Genomic DNA, 16,715 nt, shown 5'->3' with positions numbered 1-16,715 from the left:
GGGGAATCTGAGGCAGGGAATCTGAGGCAGGGAATCAGAGCCGGGGAATCTGAGGCGGGGAATTAGAGGTGGGGAAAGAGATGTGGGGAAACGGATGCTGGGAAAGTTGTGCAGATAGGGAAGCGAGGAATCAGAGGCGGGGAATCAGAGGCAGGGAATCAGAGGCCGGGAATCAGAGGCGGGGAATTAGAGGCAGGGAATCAGAGCCGGGGAATCTGAGGCGGGGAATCTGAGGCGGGGAATCAGAGGTGGGGAATAAGAGGCGGGGAATCAGAGGCGGGGAATCAGAGGCGGGTAATCAGAAGTGGGAAATCAGAGGCAGGGAATCTGAGGCAGGGAATCTGAGGCAGGGAATCAGAGCCGGGGAATCTGAGGCGGGGAATCAGAGGCGGGTCATCAGAGGCAGGGAATCAGAGGCGAGGAATCAGAGGAGGGGAATCAGAGGCGGCGAATCAGAGGCGGGGAATCAGAGGCAGGGAATCTGAGGCAGGGAAACCAAGGCAGGGAATCTGAGGTGGGGAATCAGAGGCGGAGAATCAGAGGCAGGGAATCAGAGGCGGGGAATCAGAGGCGGGGAATCAGAGGCAGGGAATCAGATGAAGGGAATAAGATGAAGGTAATCTGAGGCAGGGAATCTGAGGCAGGGAATCTGAGGCGGGGAATCTGAGGCGGGGAATCTGAGGCGGGTTATCAGAGGGGGGAAATGAGATGTGGGAAACGAGATGCAGAGAAAGATGCACGGAAATAGAGGCAGGGAATGAGAGGCAGTGTATCAGAGGCAGGGAATCAGAGGCGGGGAATCAGAGACACGGAAAGAGAGGCGTGGAATCAGAGGCGCGGAATCTGAGGCAGGGAATCAGAGGCAGGGAATCAGAGGCGGGGAATCAGAGGCGGGGAATCAGAGGCAGGGAATCAGAGGCAGGGAATCAGAGGCAGGGAATCAGAGGAGGGGAATCAGAGGCGGGGAATCAGATGCGGGGAATCAGAGGCAGGGAATCAGAGGCAGGGAATCAGAGGAGGGGAATCAGAGGCGGGGAATCAGAGGGAGGAAAAGAGATGTGGGGAAAGAGAGGCAGAGAAAGAGGCGTGGAAATAGAGGCAGGGAAAGAGAGGCGGGGAATGAAAGGTGGGGAATCAGAGGCAGGGAATCAGAGGCGTGGAATCTGAGGCGGGGAAAGAGATGTGGGGAATCGGAGGCCGGGAAAGTTGCGCTGAAAGGGAGGCGGGTAATCAGAGGCAGGGAATCTGAGGCGGGGAATCAGAGGCATGGAATCAGAGGAGTGGAATCAGAGGCGGGGTATCAGAGGCGGGGAATCAGATGCGGGGAATCAGAGGCAGGGAATTTTAGGCAGGGAATCTGAGGCAGGGAATCAGAGCCGGGGAATCTGAGGCAGGGAATAAGAGGCAGGGAATCAGAGCCGGGGAATCTGAGGTGGGGAATCAGAGGCGGGGAATCAGAGGCGGGGAATCAGAGGATGTGAATCAAAGGTGGGGAATCATAGGCGGGGAATCAGAGGCGGGGAATCAGAGGCGGGGTATCTGAGGCAGGGAATCAAGGCCGGGGAATCTGAGGTGGGGAATCAGAGGCGGGGAATCAGAGGCGGGTTATCAGAGGGGGGAAATGAGATGTGGTAAACGAGATGCAGAGAAAGAGGCACGGAAATAGAGGCAGGCAAAGAGAGACACGGAAAGAGAGGCGTGGAATCAGAGGCGAGGAGTCAGAGGCAGGGAATCAGAGGCAGGGAATCAGAGGCAGGGAATCATAGGCAGGGAATCTGAGAGGCGGGGAATCAGAGGCGGGGAATCAGAAGCGGGGAATCAGAGGCGGGGAATCAGAGGCAGGGAATCTGATGCAGGGAATCAGAGGCAGGGAATCTGAGGCAGGGAATCTGATGCAGGGAATCAGAGCCGGGGAATCTGAGGCGGGGAATCAGATGCGGGGAATCAGAGGCGGGCTATCAGAGACACGGAAAGAGAAGAGTGGAGTCAGAGGTGCGGAATCAGAGCCGGCGAATTTGAGCCGGGAAATAAGAGGCAGAGAAACAGAGGCGGTGAAACATTGGTGTGCAATCGGAGGCGGGGTATCAGTGGCAGGGAATCAGAGGCAGGGAATAAGAGGCAGGGAGTCAGAGGCAGGGAATCAGAGGCGGGGAATAAGAGGCGGGGAATCAAAGGCGGGGAATCAGAAGCAGGAAATCTGAGGCAGGGAATCTGAGGCAGGGAATCTGAGGCAGGAATCTGAGGCGGGGAATTAGAGGTGGGGAAAGAGATGTGGGGAAACGGATGCTGGGAAAGTTGTGCAGATAGGGAGGCGAGGAATCAGAGGCGGGGAATCAGAGGCAGGGAATCAGAGGCCGGGAATCAGAGGCGGGGAATTAGAGGCAGGGAATCAGAGCCGGGGAATCTGAGGCGGGGAATCTGAGGCGGGGAATCAGAGGTGGGGAATAAGAGGCGGGGAATCAGAGGCGGGGAATCAGAGGCGGGTAATCAGAAGTGGGAAATCAGAGGCAGGGAATCTGAGGCAGGGAATCTGAGGCAGGGAATCAGAGCCGGGGAATCTGAGGCGGGGAATCAGAGGCGGGTCATCAGAGGCAGGGAATCAGAGGCGGGGAATCAGAGGAGGGGAAGCAGAGGCGGCGAATCAGAGGCGGGGAATCAGAGGCAGGGAATCTGAGGCAGGGAAACCAAGGCAGGGAATCTGAGGTGGGGAATCAGAGGCGGGGAATCAGAGGCGGGGAATCAGACGCAGGGAATCAGAGGCGGGGAATCAGAGGCGGGGAATCAGAGGCAGGGAATCAGATGAAGGGAATAAGATGAAGGTAATCTGAGGCAGGGAATCTGAGGCAGGGAATCTGAGGCGGGGAATCTGAGGCGGGGAATCTGAGGCGGGTTATCAGAGGGGGGAAATGAGATGTGGGAAACGTGATGCAGAGAAAGATGCACGGAAATAGAGGCAGGGAATGAGAGGCAGTGTATCAGAGGCAGGGAATCAGAGGCGGGGAATCAGAGACACGGAAAGAGAGGAGTGGAATCAGAGGCGCGGAATCAGAGGCAGGGAATCAGAGGCAGGGAATCAGAGGCGGGGAATCAGAGGCGGGGAATCAGAGGCAGGGAATCAGAGGCAGGGAATCAGAGGCAGGGAATCAGAGGAGGGGAATCAGAGGCGGGGAATCAGAGGCGGGGAATCAGAGGCAGGGAATCAGAGGCAGGGAATCAGAGGAGGGGAATCAGAGGTGGGGAATCAGAGGAAGGAAAAGAGATGTGGGGAAAGAGAGGCAGAGAAAGAGGCGTGGAAATAGAGGCAGGGAAAGAGAGGCGGGGAATGAAAGGTGGGGAATCAGAGGCGGGGAATCAGAGGCGTGGAATCTGAGGCGGGGAAAGAGATGTGGGGAAACGGAGGCCGGGAAAGTTGCGCTGAAAGGGAGGCGGGTAATCAGAGGCAGGGAATCTGAGGCGGGGAATAAGAGGCGTGGAATCAGAGGAGTGGAATCAGAGGCGGGGAATAAGAGGCAGGGAATCAGATGCGTGGCATCAGAGGCGGGGAATCAGAGGCGGGGAATCAGATGCGGGGAATCAGAGGCAGGGAATTTTAGGCAGGGAATCTGAGGCAGGGAATCAGAGCCGGGGAATCTGAGGCAGGGAATCAGAGCCGGGAAATCTGAGGTGGGGAATCAGAGGCGGGGAATCAGATGCGGGGAATCAGAGGCAGGGAATTTTAGGCAGGGAATCTGAGGCAGGGAATCAGAGCCGGGAAATCTGAGGTGGGGAATCAGAGGCGGGGAATCAGAGGATGTGAATCAAAGGTGGGGAATCATAGGCGGGGAATCAGAGGCGGGGTATCTGAGGCAGGGTATCTGAGGCAGGGAATCAAGGCCGGGGAATCTGAGGTGGGGAATCAGAGGCGGGGAATCAGAGGCGGGTTATCAGAGGGGGGAAATGAGATGTGGTAAACGAGATGCAGAGAAAGAGGCACGGAAATAGAGGCAGGCAAAGAGAGGCAGGGTATCAGAGGCAGGGAATCAGAGGTGCGGAATCAGAGACACGGAAAGAGAGGCGGGGAATCAGAGGCGGGGAATCAGAAGCGGGGAATCAGAGGCGAGGAGTCAGAGGCAGGGAATCTGAGGCAGGGAATCTGAGGCGGGGAATCTGAGGCGGGGAATCTGAGGCGGGTTATCAGAGGGGGGAAATGAGATGTGGGAAACGTGATGCAGAGAAAGATGCACGGAAATAGAGGCAGGGAATGAGAGGCAGTGTATCAGAGGCAGGGAATCAGAGGCGGGGAATCAGAGACACGGAAAGAGAGGAGTGGAATCAGAGGCGCGGAATCAGAGGCAGGGAATCAGAGGCAGGGAATCAGAGGCGGGGAATCAGAGGCGGGGAATCAGAGGCAGGGAATCAGAGGCAGGGAATCAGAGGCAGGGAATCAGAGGAGGGGAATCAGAGGCGGGGAATCAGAGGCGGGGAATCAGAGGCAGGGAATCAGAGGCAGGGAATCAGAGGAGGGGAATCAGAGGCGGGGAATCAGAGGAAGGAAAAGAGATGTGGGGAAAGAGAGGCAGAGAAAGAGGCGTGGAAATAGAGGCAGGGAAAGAGAGGCGGGGAATGAAAGGTGGGGAATCAGAGGCGGGGAATCAGAGGCGTGGAATCTGAGGCGGGGAAAGAGATGTGGGGAAACGGAGGCCGGGAAAGTTGCGCTGAAAGGGAGGCGGGTAATCAGAGGCAGGGAATCTGAGGCGGGGAATAAGAGGCGGGGAATCAGAGGCTGGGAATCAGAGGCGGGGAATAAGAGGCAGGGAATCAAAGGCGGGGAATCAGAAGCAGGAAATCTGAGGCAGGGAATCTGAGGCAGGGAATCTGAGGCAGGAATCAGAGGCGGGGAATCAGAGGCAGGGAATCAGAGACGGGGAATCAGAGGCAGGGAATCTGAGGCAGGGAATCTGATGCAGGGAATCAGAGCCGGGGAATCTGAGGCAGGGAATCAGACACGGGGAATCAGAGGCGGGGAATCAGAGGCGGGGAATCAGAGGCGGGGAATCAGAGGCAGGGAATCAGAGGCGGGGAATCAGAGGCAGGGAATCAGAGGCGGGGAATCAGAGGCGGGGAATCAGCGGGAGGAAAAGCGTTGTGGGGAAAGAGAGGCAGAGAAAGAGGCGCGGAAATAGAGGCAGGGAAAGAGAGGCGGGGAATGAAAGGTGCGGAATCAGAGGTGGGGAAACAGGCGGGTAAACAGAGGCAGGTAAACATAGGTGGATAAATAGCGGCGGGGAAAGAGGCGGGCAAAACATAGTGGTTGGAACTTGTGTGTTTAAAATCAGGTACACAAAACAGATCAAACAGTGTTGTTGAAATTGAGGGACGGAAAGACAGGCACGGAAAGAGTGGAGTGGAAAGAGTGGAGGCGAAAGAGAGGCGTCGAGACAGAGGTGGGGAATCAGAGGCGGGGAATCAGAGGCGGTGAAACAGGTGGGTAAACAGAGGCAGGTAAACATAGGCGGAAAAATAGAGGCGGGGAAAGTGATGGGTGAAACATAGTGGTTGGAACTTGTGTGTTGAAAATGAGGTACACAGAACAGATCAAACAGAGTTGTTGAAATTGAGGGAGGGAAAGAGAGGCGTGGAAAGAGTGTAGGGGAAAAAGCGGAGGCGAAAGAAAGGCATACAGACAGAGGTGGGGAATCAGAGGCGGGGAATCAGAGGCGGGGAATCAGAGGCGGGCAATCAGTGGCGGGCAATCAGAGGTGGGGAATCAGAGGCGGGGAAACAGAGGCGGGGAATCAGAGGCGGGGATTCAGAGGCGGGGATTCAGAGGCTGGGAATCAGAGGCGGGGAATCAGAGGCGCGGAATCAGAGGCAGGGAATCAGAGGCAGGGAATCAGAGGCGGGGAATCAGATGCGGGGAATCAGAGGCACGGAATCAGAGGCAGGGAATCAGAGGCAGGGAATCAGAGGAGGGGAATCAGAGGCAGGGAATCAGAGGCGGGGAATCAGAGGCGGGGAATCAGAGCCGGGGAATCTGAGGTGGGGAATCAGAGGCAGGGAATCAGAGGCGGGGAATCTGAGGCAGGGAATCTGATGCAGGGAATCACAGCCGGGGAATCTGAGGCGGGGAATCAGAGGCGGGGAATCAGAGGCGGGCAATCAGAGACACGGAAAAGAAGCATGGAATCAGAGGCGCGGAATCAGAGCCGGCGAATCTGAGCCGGGAAATAAGAGGCAGAGAAACAGAGGCGGTGAAACATTGGTGTGGAATCGGAGGCGGGGTATCAGTGGCCGGGAATCAGAGGCAGGGAATCAGAGGCAGGGAATCAGAGGCAGGGAATCAGAGGCAAGGAATCAGAGGCAGGGAATCTGAGGCGGGGAATCTGAGGTGGGGAATCAGAGGTGGTGAAACAGGCGGGTAAACAGAGGTGGGTAAACATAGGCAGATAAATAGAGGCGTGGAAAGAGATGGGTGAAACATAGTGGATGGAAATTGTGTGTTGAAAATGAGGTACACAGAAAAGATCAAACAGAGTTGTTGAAATTAAGGGAGGGAAAGAGAGGCGAGGAAAGAGTGGAGGTGAAAGAACAGAGGTGAAAGAGAGGCATAGAGACAGAGTTGGGGAATCAGAGGCAGGAAATCAGAGACGGGGAATCTGAGGCAGGGAATCTGAGGCAGGGAATCAGAGCCGGGGAATCTGAGGCGGGGAATTAGAGGTGGGGAAAGAGATGTGGGGAAACGGATGCTGGGAAAGTTGTGCAGATAGGGAAGCGAGGAATCAGAGGCGGGGAATCAGAGGCAGGGAATCAGAGGCCGGGAATCAGAGGCGGGGAATTAGAGGCAGGGAATCAGAGCCGGGGAATCTGAGGCGGGGAATCTGAGGCGGGGAATCAGAGGTGGGGAATAAGAGGCGGGGAATCAGAGGCGGGGAATCAGAGGCGGGTAATCAGAAGTGGGAAATCAGAGGCAGGGAATCTGAGGCAGGGAATCTGAGGCAGGGAATCAGAGCCGGGGAATCTGAGGCGGGGAATCAGAGGCGGGTCATCAGAGGCAGGGAATCAGAGGCGAGGAATCAGAGGAGGGGAATCAGAGGCGGCGAATCAGAGGCGGGGAATCAGAGGCAGGGAATCTGAGGCAGGGAAACCAAGGCAGGGAATCTGAGGTGGGGAATCAGAGGCGGAGAATCAGAGGCAGGGAATCAGAGGCGGGGAATCAGAGGCGGGGAATCAGAGGCAGGGAATCAGATGAAGGGAATAAGATGAAGGTAATCTGAGGCAGGGAATCTGAGGCAGGGAATCTGAGGCGGGGAATCTGAGGCGGGGAATCTGAGGCGGGTTATCAGAGGGGGGAAATGAGATGTGGGAAACGAGATGCAGAGAAAGATGCACGGAAATAGAGGCAGGGAATGAGAGGCAGTGTATCAGAGGCAGGGAATCAGAGGCGGGGAATCAGAGACACGGAAAGAGAGGCGTGGAATCAGAGGCGCGGAATCTGAGGCAGGGAATCAGAGGCAGGGAATCAGAGGCGGGGAATCAGAGGCGGGGAATCAGAGGCAGGGAATCAGAGGCAGGGAATCAGAGGCAGGGAATCAGAGGAGGGGAATCAGAGGCGGGGAATCAGATGCGGGGAATCAGAGGCAGGGAATCAGAGGCAGGGAATCAGAGGAGGGGAATCAGAGGCGGGGAATCAGAGGGAGGAAAAGAGATGTGGGGAAAGAGAGGCAGAGAAAGAGGCGTGGAAATAGAGGCAGGGAAAGAGAGGCGGGGAATGAAAGGTGGGGAATCAGAGGCAGGGAATCAGAGGCGTGGAATCTGAGGCGTGGAAAGAGATGTGGGGAATCGGAGGCCGGGAAAGTTGCGCTGAAAGGGAGGCGGGTAATCAGAGGCAGGGAATCTGAGGCGGGGAATCAGAGGCATGGAATCAGAGGAGTGGAATCAGAGGCGGGGTATCAGAGGCGGGGAATCAGATGCGGGGAATCAGAGGCAGGGAATTTTAGGCAGGGAATCTGAGGCAGGGAATCAGAGCCGGGGAATCTGAGGCAGGGAATAAGAGGCAGGGAATCAGAGCCGGGGAATCTGAGGTGGGGAATCAGAGGCGGGGAATCAGAGGCGGGGAATCAGAGGATGTGAATCAAAGGTGGGGAATCATAGGCGGGGAATCAGAGGCGGGGAATCAGAGGCGGGGTATCTGAGGCAGGGAATCAAGGCCGGGGAATCTGAGGTGGGGAATCAGAGGCGGGGAATCAGAGGCGGGTTATCAGAGGGGGGAAATGAGATGTGGTAAACGAGATGCAGAGAAAGAGGCACGGAAATAGAGGCAGGCAAAGAGAGACACGGAAAGAGAGGCGTGGAATCAGAGGCGAGGAGTCAGAGGCAGGGAATCAGAGGCAGGGAATCAGAGGCAGGGAATCATAGGCAGGGAATCTGAGAGGCGGGGAATCAGAGGCGGGGAATCAGAAGCGGGGAATCAGAGGCGGGGAATCAGAGGCAGGGAATCTGATGCAGGGAATCAGAGGCAGGGAATCTGAGGCAGGGAATCTGATGCAGGGAATCAGAGCCGGGGAATCTGAGGCGGGGAATCAGATGCGGGGAATCAGAGGCGGGCTATCAGAGACACGGAAAGAGAAGAGTGGAGTCAGAGGTGCGGAATCAGAGCCGGCGAATTTGAGCCGGGAAATAAGAGGCAGAGAAACAGAGGCGGTGAAACATTGGTGTGCAATCGGAGGCGGGGTATCAGTGGCAGGGAATCAGAGGCAGGGAATAAGAGGCAGGGAGTCAGAGGCAGGGAATCAGAGGCGGGGAATAAGAGGCGGGGAATCAAAGGCGGGGAATCAGAAGCAGGAAATCTGAGGCAGGGAATCTGAGGCAGGGAATCTGAGGCAGGAATCTGAGGCGGGGAATTAGAGGTGGGGAAAGAGATGTGGGGAAACGGATGCTGGGAAAGTTGTGCAAATAGGGAGGCGAGGAATCAGAGGCGGGGAATCAGAGGCAGGGAATCAGAGGCCGGGAATCAGAGGCGGGGAATTAGAGGCAGGGAATCAGAGCCGGGGAATCTGAGGCGGGGAATCTGAGGCGGGGAATCAGAGGTGGGGAATAAGAGGCGGGGAATCAGAGGCGGGGAATCAGAGGCGGGTAATCAGAAGTGGGAAATCAGAGGCAGGGAATCTGAGGCAGGGAATCTGAGGCAGGGAATCAGAGCCGGGGAATCTGAGGCGGGGAATCAGAGGCGGGTCATCAGAGGCAGGGAATCAGAGGCGGGGAATCAGAGGAGGGGAAGCAGAGGCGGCGAATCAGAGGCGGGGAATCAGAGGCAGGGAATCTGAGGCAGGGAAACCAAGGCAGGGAATCTGAGGTGGGGAATCAGAGGCGGGGAATCAGAGGCGGGGAATCAGACGCAGGGAATCAGAGGCGGGGAATCAGAGGCGGGGAATCAGAGGCAGGGAATCAGATGAAGGGAATAAGATGAAGGTAATCTGAGGCAGGGAATCTGAGGCAGGGAATCTGAGGCGGGGAATCTGAGGCGGGGAATCTGAGGCGGGTTATCAGAGGGGGGAAATGAGATGTGGGAAACGTGATGCAGAGAAAGATGCACGGAAATAGAGGCAGGGAATGAGAGGCAGTGTATCAGAGGCAGGGAATCAGAGGCGGGGAATCAGAGACACGGAAAGAGAGGAGTGGAATCAGAGGCGCGGAATCAGAGGCAGGGAATCAGAGGCAGGGAATCAGAGGCGGGGAATCAGAGGCGGGGAATCAGAGGCAGGGAATCAGAGGCAGGGAATCAGAGGCAGGGAATCAGAGGAGGGGAATCAGAGGCGGGGAATCAGAGGCGGGGAATCAGAGGCAGGGAATCAGAGGCAGGGAATCAGAGGAGGGGAATCAGAGGCGGGGAATCAGAGGAAGGAAAAGAGATGTGGGGAAAGAGAGGCAGAGAAAGAGGCGTGGAAATAGAGGCAGGGAAAGAGAGGCGGGGAATGAAAGGTGGGGAATCAGAGGCGGGGAATCAGAGGCGTGGAATCTGAGGCGGGGAAAGAGATGTGGGGAAACGGAGGCCGGGAAAGTTGCGCTGAAAGGGAGGCGGGTAATCAGAGGCAGGGAATCTGAGGCGGGGAATAAGAGGCGTGGAATCAGAGGAGTGGAATCAGAGGCGGGGAATAAGAGGCAGGGAATCAGATGCGTGGCATCAGAGGCGGGGAATCAGAGGCGGGGAATCAGATGCGGGGAATCAGAGGCAGGGAATTTTAGGCAGGGAATCTGAGGCAGGGAATCAGAGCCGGGGAATCTGAGGCAGGGAATCAGAGCCGGGAAATCTGAGGTGGGGAATCAGAGGCGGGGAATCAGATGCGGGGAATCAGAGGCAGGGAATTTTAGGCAGGGAATCTGAGGCAGGGAATCAGAGCCGGGAAATCTGAGGTGGGGAATCAGAGGCGGGGAATCAGAGGATGTGAATCAAAGGTGGGGAATCATAGGCGGGGAATCAGAGGCGGGGTATCTGAGGCAGGGTATCTGAGGCAGGGAATCAAGGCCGGGGAATCTGAGGTGGGGAATCAGAGGCGGGGAATCAGAGGCGGGTTATCAGAGGGGGGAAATGAGATGTGGTAAACGAGATGCAGAGAAAGAGGCACGGAAATAGAGGCAGGCAAAGAGAGGCAGGGTATCAGAGGCAGGGAATCAGAGGTGCGGAATCAGAGACACGGAAAGAGAGGCGGGGAATCAGAGGCGGGGAATCAGAAGCGGGGAATCAGAGGCGAGGAGTCAGAGGCAGGGAATCAGAGGCAGGGAATCAGAGGCAGGGAATCATAGGCAGGGAATCTGAGAGGCGGGGAATCAGAGGCGGGGAATCAGAAGCGGGGAATCAGAGGCGGGGAATCAGAGGCAGGGAATCTGATGCAGGGAATCAGAGGCAGGGAATCTGAGGCAGGGAATCTGATGCAGGCAATCAGAGCCGGGGAATCTGAGGCGGGGAATCAGAGGCGGGGAATCAGAGGCGGGCTATCAGAGACACGGAAAGAGAAGAGTGGAGTCAGAGGTGCGGAATCAGAGCCGGCGAAATTGAGCCGGGAAATAAGAGGCAGAGAAACAGAGGCGGTGAAACATTGGTGTCGAATCGGAGGCGGGGTATCAGTGGCAGGGAATTAGAGGCAGGGAATAAGAGGCAGGGAGTCAGAGGCAGGGAATCAGAGGCGGGGAATAAGAGGCGGGGAATCAAAGGCGGGGAATCAGAAGCAGGAAATCTGAGGCAGGGAATCTGAGGCAGGGAATCTGAGGCAGGAATCAGAGGCGGGGAATCAGAGGCAGGGAATCAGATGCGGGGAATCAGAGGCAGGGAATCTGAGGCAGGGAATCTGATGCAGGGAATCAGAGCCGCGAAATCTGAGGCAGGGAATCAGACACGGGGAATCAGAGGCGGGGAATCAGAGGCGGGGAATAAGAGGCGGGGAATCAAAGGCGGGGAATCAGAAGCAGGAAATCTGAGGCAGGGAATCTGAGGCAGGGAATCTGAGGCAGGAATCAGAGGCGGGGAATCAGAGGCAGGGAATCAGAGGCGGGGAATCAGAGGCAGGGAATCTGAGGCAGGGAATCTGATGCAGGGAATCAGAGCCGCGGAATCTGAGGCAGGGAATAAGAGGCAGGGAGTCAGAGGCAGGGAATCAGAGGCGGGGAATAAGAGGCGGGGAATCAAAGGCGGGGAATCAGAAGCAGGAAATCTGAGGCAGGGAATCTGAGGCAGGGAATCTGAGGCAGGAATCAGAGGCGGGGAATCAGAGGCAGGGAATCAGATGCGGGGAATCAGAGGCAGGGAATATGAGGCAGGGAATCTGATGCAGGGAATCAGAGCCGCGAAATCTGAGGCAGGGAATCAGACACGGGGAATCAGAGGCGGGGAATCAGAGGCGGGGAATAAGAGGCGGGGAATCAAAGGCGGGGAATCAGAAGCAGGAAATCTGAGGCAGGGAATCTGAGGCAGGGAATCTGAGGCAGGAATCAGAGGCGGGGAATCAGAGGCAGGGAATCAGAGGCGGGGAATCAGAGGCAGGGAATCTGAGGCAGGGAATCTGATGCAGGGAATCAGAGCCGCGGAATCTGAGGCAGGGAATCAGACACGGGGAATCAGAGGCGGGGAATCAGAGGCAGGGATTCTGAGGCAGGGAATCTGAGGCAGGGAATCTGAGGCAGGGAATCAGAGGCGGGGAATCAGAGGCAGGGAATCAGAGGCGGGGAATCAGAGGCGGGGAATCAGCGGGAGGAAAAGCGTTGTGGGGAAAGAGAGGCAGAGAAAGAGGCGCGGAAATAGAGGCAGGGAAAGAGAGGCGGGGAATGAAAGGTGGGGAATCAGAGGTGGGGAAACAGGCGGGTAAACAGAGGCAGGTAAACATAGGTGGATAAATAGCGGCGGGGAAAGAGGCGGGCAAAACATAGTGGTTGGAACTTGTGTGTTTAAAATCAGGTACACAAAACAGATCAAACAGTGTTGTTGAAATTGAGGGAGGGAAAGACAGGCACGGAAAGAGTGGAGTGGAAAGAGTGGAGGCGTAAGAGAGGCATCCAGACAGAGGTGGGGAATCAGAGGCGGGGAATCAGAGGCGGTGAAACAGGTGGGTAAACAGAGGCGGATAAACATAGGCGGAAAAATAGAGGCGGGGAAAGTGATGGGTGAAACATAGTGGTTGGAACTTGTGTGTTGAAAATGAGGTACACAGAACAGATCAAACAGAGTTGTTGAAATTGAGGGAGGGAAAGAGAGGCGCGGAAAGAGTGTAGGGGAAAAAGCGGAGGCGAAAGAAAGGCATACAGACAGAGGTGGGGAATCAGAGGCGGGGAATCAGAGGCGGGGAATCAGAGGCGGGGAATAAGAGGCGGGGAATCAGAGGCGGGGAATCAGAGGCCGGGAATCTGAGGCAGGGAATCTGAGGCAGGGAATCTGAGGCAGGGAATCAGAGGCGGGGAATCAGAGGCAGGGAATCAGAGGCGGGGAATCAGAGGCGGGGAATCAGCGGGAGGAAAAGAGATGTGGGGAAAGAGAGGCAGAGAAAGAGGCGCGGAAATAGTGGCAGGGAAAGAGAGGCGGGGAATGAAAGGTGGGGAATCAGAGGCGGGGAATCAGAGGCGGGCTATCAGAGACACGGAAAGAGAAGCGTGGAATCAGAGGCGCGGAATCAGAGCCGGCGAATCTGAGCCGGGAAATAAGAGGCAGAGAAACAAAGGCGGTGAAACATTGGTGTGGAATCGGAGGAGGGGTATCAGTGGCAGGGAATCAGAGGCAGGGAATAAGAGGCAGGGAATCAGAGGCAGGGAATCAGAGGCAGGGAATCAGAGGCAGGGAATCAGAGGCGGGGAATCAGAGGCTGGGAATCAGAGGCGGGGAATAAGAGGCAGGGAATCAAAGGCGGGGAATCAGAAGCAGGAAATCTGAGGCAGGGAATCTGAGGCAGGGAATCTGAGGCAGGAATCAGAGGCGGGGAATCAGAGGCAGGGAATCAGAGGCGGGGAATCAGAGGCAGGGAATCTGAGGCAGGGAATCTGATGCAGGGAATCAGAGCCGGGGAATCTGAGGCAGGGAATCAGACACGGGGAATCAGAGGCGGGGAATCAGAGGCGGGGAAAAAGAGGCGGGGAATCTGAGGCAGGGAATCTGAGGCAGGGAATCTGAGGCAGGGAATCAGAGCCGGGGAATCAGAGGCAGGGAATCAGAGGCGGGGAATCAGAGGCGGGGAATCAGCGGGAGGAAAAGCGTTGTGGGGAAAGAGAGGCAGAGAAAGAGGCACGGAAATAGAGGCAGGGAAAGAGAGGCGGGGAATGAAAGGTGGGGAATCAGAGGTGGGGAAACAGGCGGGTAAACAGAGGCAGGTAAACATAGGTGGATAAATAGCGGCGGGGAAAGAGGTGGGCAAAACATAGTGGTTGGAAGTTGTGTGTTTAAAATGAGGTACACAAAACAGATCAAACAGTGTTGTTGAAATTGAGGGAGGGAAAGACAGGCACGGAAAGAGTGGAGTGGAAAGATTGGAGGCGAAAGAGAGGCGTCGAGACAGAGGTGGGGAATCAGAGGCGGGGACTCAGAGGCGGTGAAACAGGTGGGTAAACAGAGGCGGGTAAACATAGGCGGAAAAATAGAGGCGGGGTAAGTGATGGGTGAAACATAGTGGTTGGAACTTGTGTGTTGAAAATGAGGTACACAGAACAGATCAAACAGAGTTGTTGAAATTGAGGGAGGGAAAGAGAGGCGCGGAAAGAGTGTAGGGGAAAAAGCGGAGGCGAAAGAAAGGCATACAGACAGAGGTGGGGAATCAGAGGCGGGGAATCAGAGGCGGGGAATCAGAGGCGGGAAATCAGTGGCGGGCAATCAGAGGTGGGGAATCAGAGGCGGGGAATAAGAGGCCTGGAATCAGAGGCGGGGAATCAGAGGCGTGTAATCAGAGGCGGGGAATCAGAGGCGGGGAATCAGAGGCGGGGAAACAGAGGCGGGGAATCAGAGGCGGGGATTCAGAGGCGGGGTTTCAGAGGCTGGGAATCAGAGGCGGGGAATCAGAGGCGGGGAATCAGAGGCGGGGAATAGGAGACAGGGAATCTGAGGCAGGGAATCTGAGGCAGGGAATCTGAGGCAGGGAATCTGAGGCAGGGAATCTGAGGCGGGAAATCTGAGGCGGTAAATCTGAGTCGGGGAATCTGGGGCACGGAATCTGAGGCAGTGAATCAGAGGCATGCAATCAGAGGCGGGTTATCAGAGGGGGCAAATGAGATGTGGGAAACTAGATGCAGAGAAAGAGGCACGGAAATAGAGGCAGGCAAAGAGAGGCAGGGTATCAGAGGCAGGGAATCAGAGGCGTGGAATCAGAGACAAGGAAAGAGAGGCGTGGAATCAGAGGTGCGGAATCAGAGGCAGGGAATCAGAGGCAGGGAATCAGAGGCAGGGAATCAGAGGCAGGGAATCAGAGGCAGGGAAACAGAGGCAGGGAATCAGAGGGAGGCAATCAGAGGCAGGGAATCTGAGGCAGGAAATCTGAGGCAGGGAATCTGAGGCAGGGAATCTGAGGCAGGGAATCTGAGGCGGGGAATCAGAGGCGGGGAATCAGAGGCAGGGAATCAGAGGCAGGGAATCAGAGGTAGGGAATCAGATGAAGGGAATCAGATGAAGGGAAGCTGAGGCAGGGAATCTGAGGCAGGGAATCTGAGGCAGGGAATCTGAGTCGGGGAATCTGAGGCGGAGAAACTGAGGCGGGGAATCTGAGGCGGGGAATCTGAGGCAGGGAATCTGATGCGGGGAATCTGAGGCATGGAATCTCAGGCAGGGAATCAGAGCCGGGGAATCTGAGGTGGGGAATCTGAGGTGGGGAATCAGAGGCGGGGAAACAGAGGCAGGGAATCTGAGGAAAGGAATCTGAGGCAGGGAATCTGAGTCAGGGAATAAGCGGCGGGGAATAAGAGGCGGGGAATCAGAGGCGGGGAATCAGAGGCATGGAATCAGAGGCGGGTAATCAGAGTGGGCAAATCAGATGTGGGAAACTAGATGCAGAGAAAGAGGCACGGAAATAGAGGCAGGCAAAGAGAGGCAGGGTATCTGAGGCAGGGAATATGAGGCGGGGAATCAGAGACATGGAAAGAGAGGCGGGGAATCAGAGGCGCGGAATCTGAGGCAGGGAATAAGAGGCAGGGAATCAGAGGCAGGGAATCAGAGGCAGGCAATCAGAGGCAGGGAATCTGAGGCGGGGAATCTGAGGCGGTGAATCTGAGGCGGGGAATCTGAGGCGGGGAATCTGAGGCAGGGAATCTGAGGCGGGGAATCTGAGGCGGGGAATCTGAGGCGGGGAATCTGAGGCGGGGAATCTGAGATGGGGAATCTGAGGCGGGAAATCTGAGGCGGGGATTCTGAGGCGGGGTATCTGAGGCGGGGAATCTGATGCGGGGAATCTGAGGCGGGGTATCTGAGGTAGGGAATCTCAGGCAGGGAGTCAGAGCCGGGGAATCTGAGGCGGGGAATCAGAGGCGGGGAATCAGAGGCGTGGAATCAGAGGCGGGGAATAAGAGGCGGGTAATCAAAGGCGGGGAATCAGAGGCAGGGAATATGAGGCAGGGAATCTGAGGCAGGGAATCTGAGGCAGGGAATCAGAGGCGGGGAATCAGAGGCAGGGAATCAGAGGCAGGGAATCTGCGGCAGGGAATCTGAGGCAGGGAATCAGAGGCAGGGAATCAGAGGCAGGGAATCTTAGGCAGGGAATCTGATGCAGGGAATCAGAGCCGGGGATTCAGAGGCGGGGAATCAGAGGCGGGGAATCAGAGGCGTGGAATCAGAGGCGGGGAATAAGAGGCGGGTAATCAAAGGCAGGGAGTCAGAGCCGGGGAATCTGAGGCGGGGAATCAGAGGCGGGGAATCAGAGGCGTGCAATCAGAGGCGGAGAATAAGAGGCGGGTAATCAAAGGCAGGGAGTCAGAGCCGGGGAATCTGAGGCAGGGAATCAGAGGCGGGGAATCAGAGGCGTGGAATCAGAGGCGGGGAATAAGAGGCGGGTAATCAAAGGCGGGGAATCAGAGGCAGGGAATATGAGGCAGGGAATCTGAGGCAGGGAATCTGAGGCAGGGAATCAGAGGCGGGGAATCAGAGGCAGGGAATCAGAGGCAGGGAATCTGCGGCAGGGAATCTGAGGCAGGGAATCAGAGGCAGGGAATCAGAGGCAGGGAATCTGAGGCAGGGAATCTGATGCAGGGAATCAGAGCCGGGGATTCAGAGGCGGGGAATCAGA

Source organism: Narcine bancroftii, chromosome 6 (genome assembly GCF_036971445.1).
Source record: "Narcine bancroftii isolate sNarBan1 chromosome 6, sNarBan1.hap1, whole genome shotgun sequence".
NCBI classification, from domain to species: domain Eukaryota; kingdom Metazoa; phylum Chordata; class Chondrichthyes; order Torpediniformes; family Narcinidae; genus Narcine; species Narcine bancroftii.
This window is presented reverse-complemented; position numbering follows the sequence as displayed.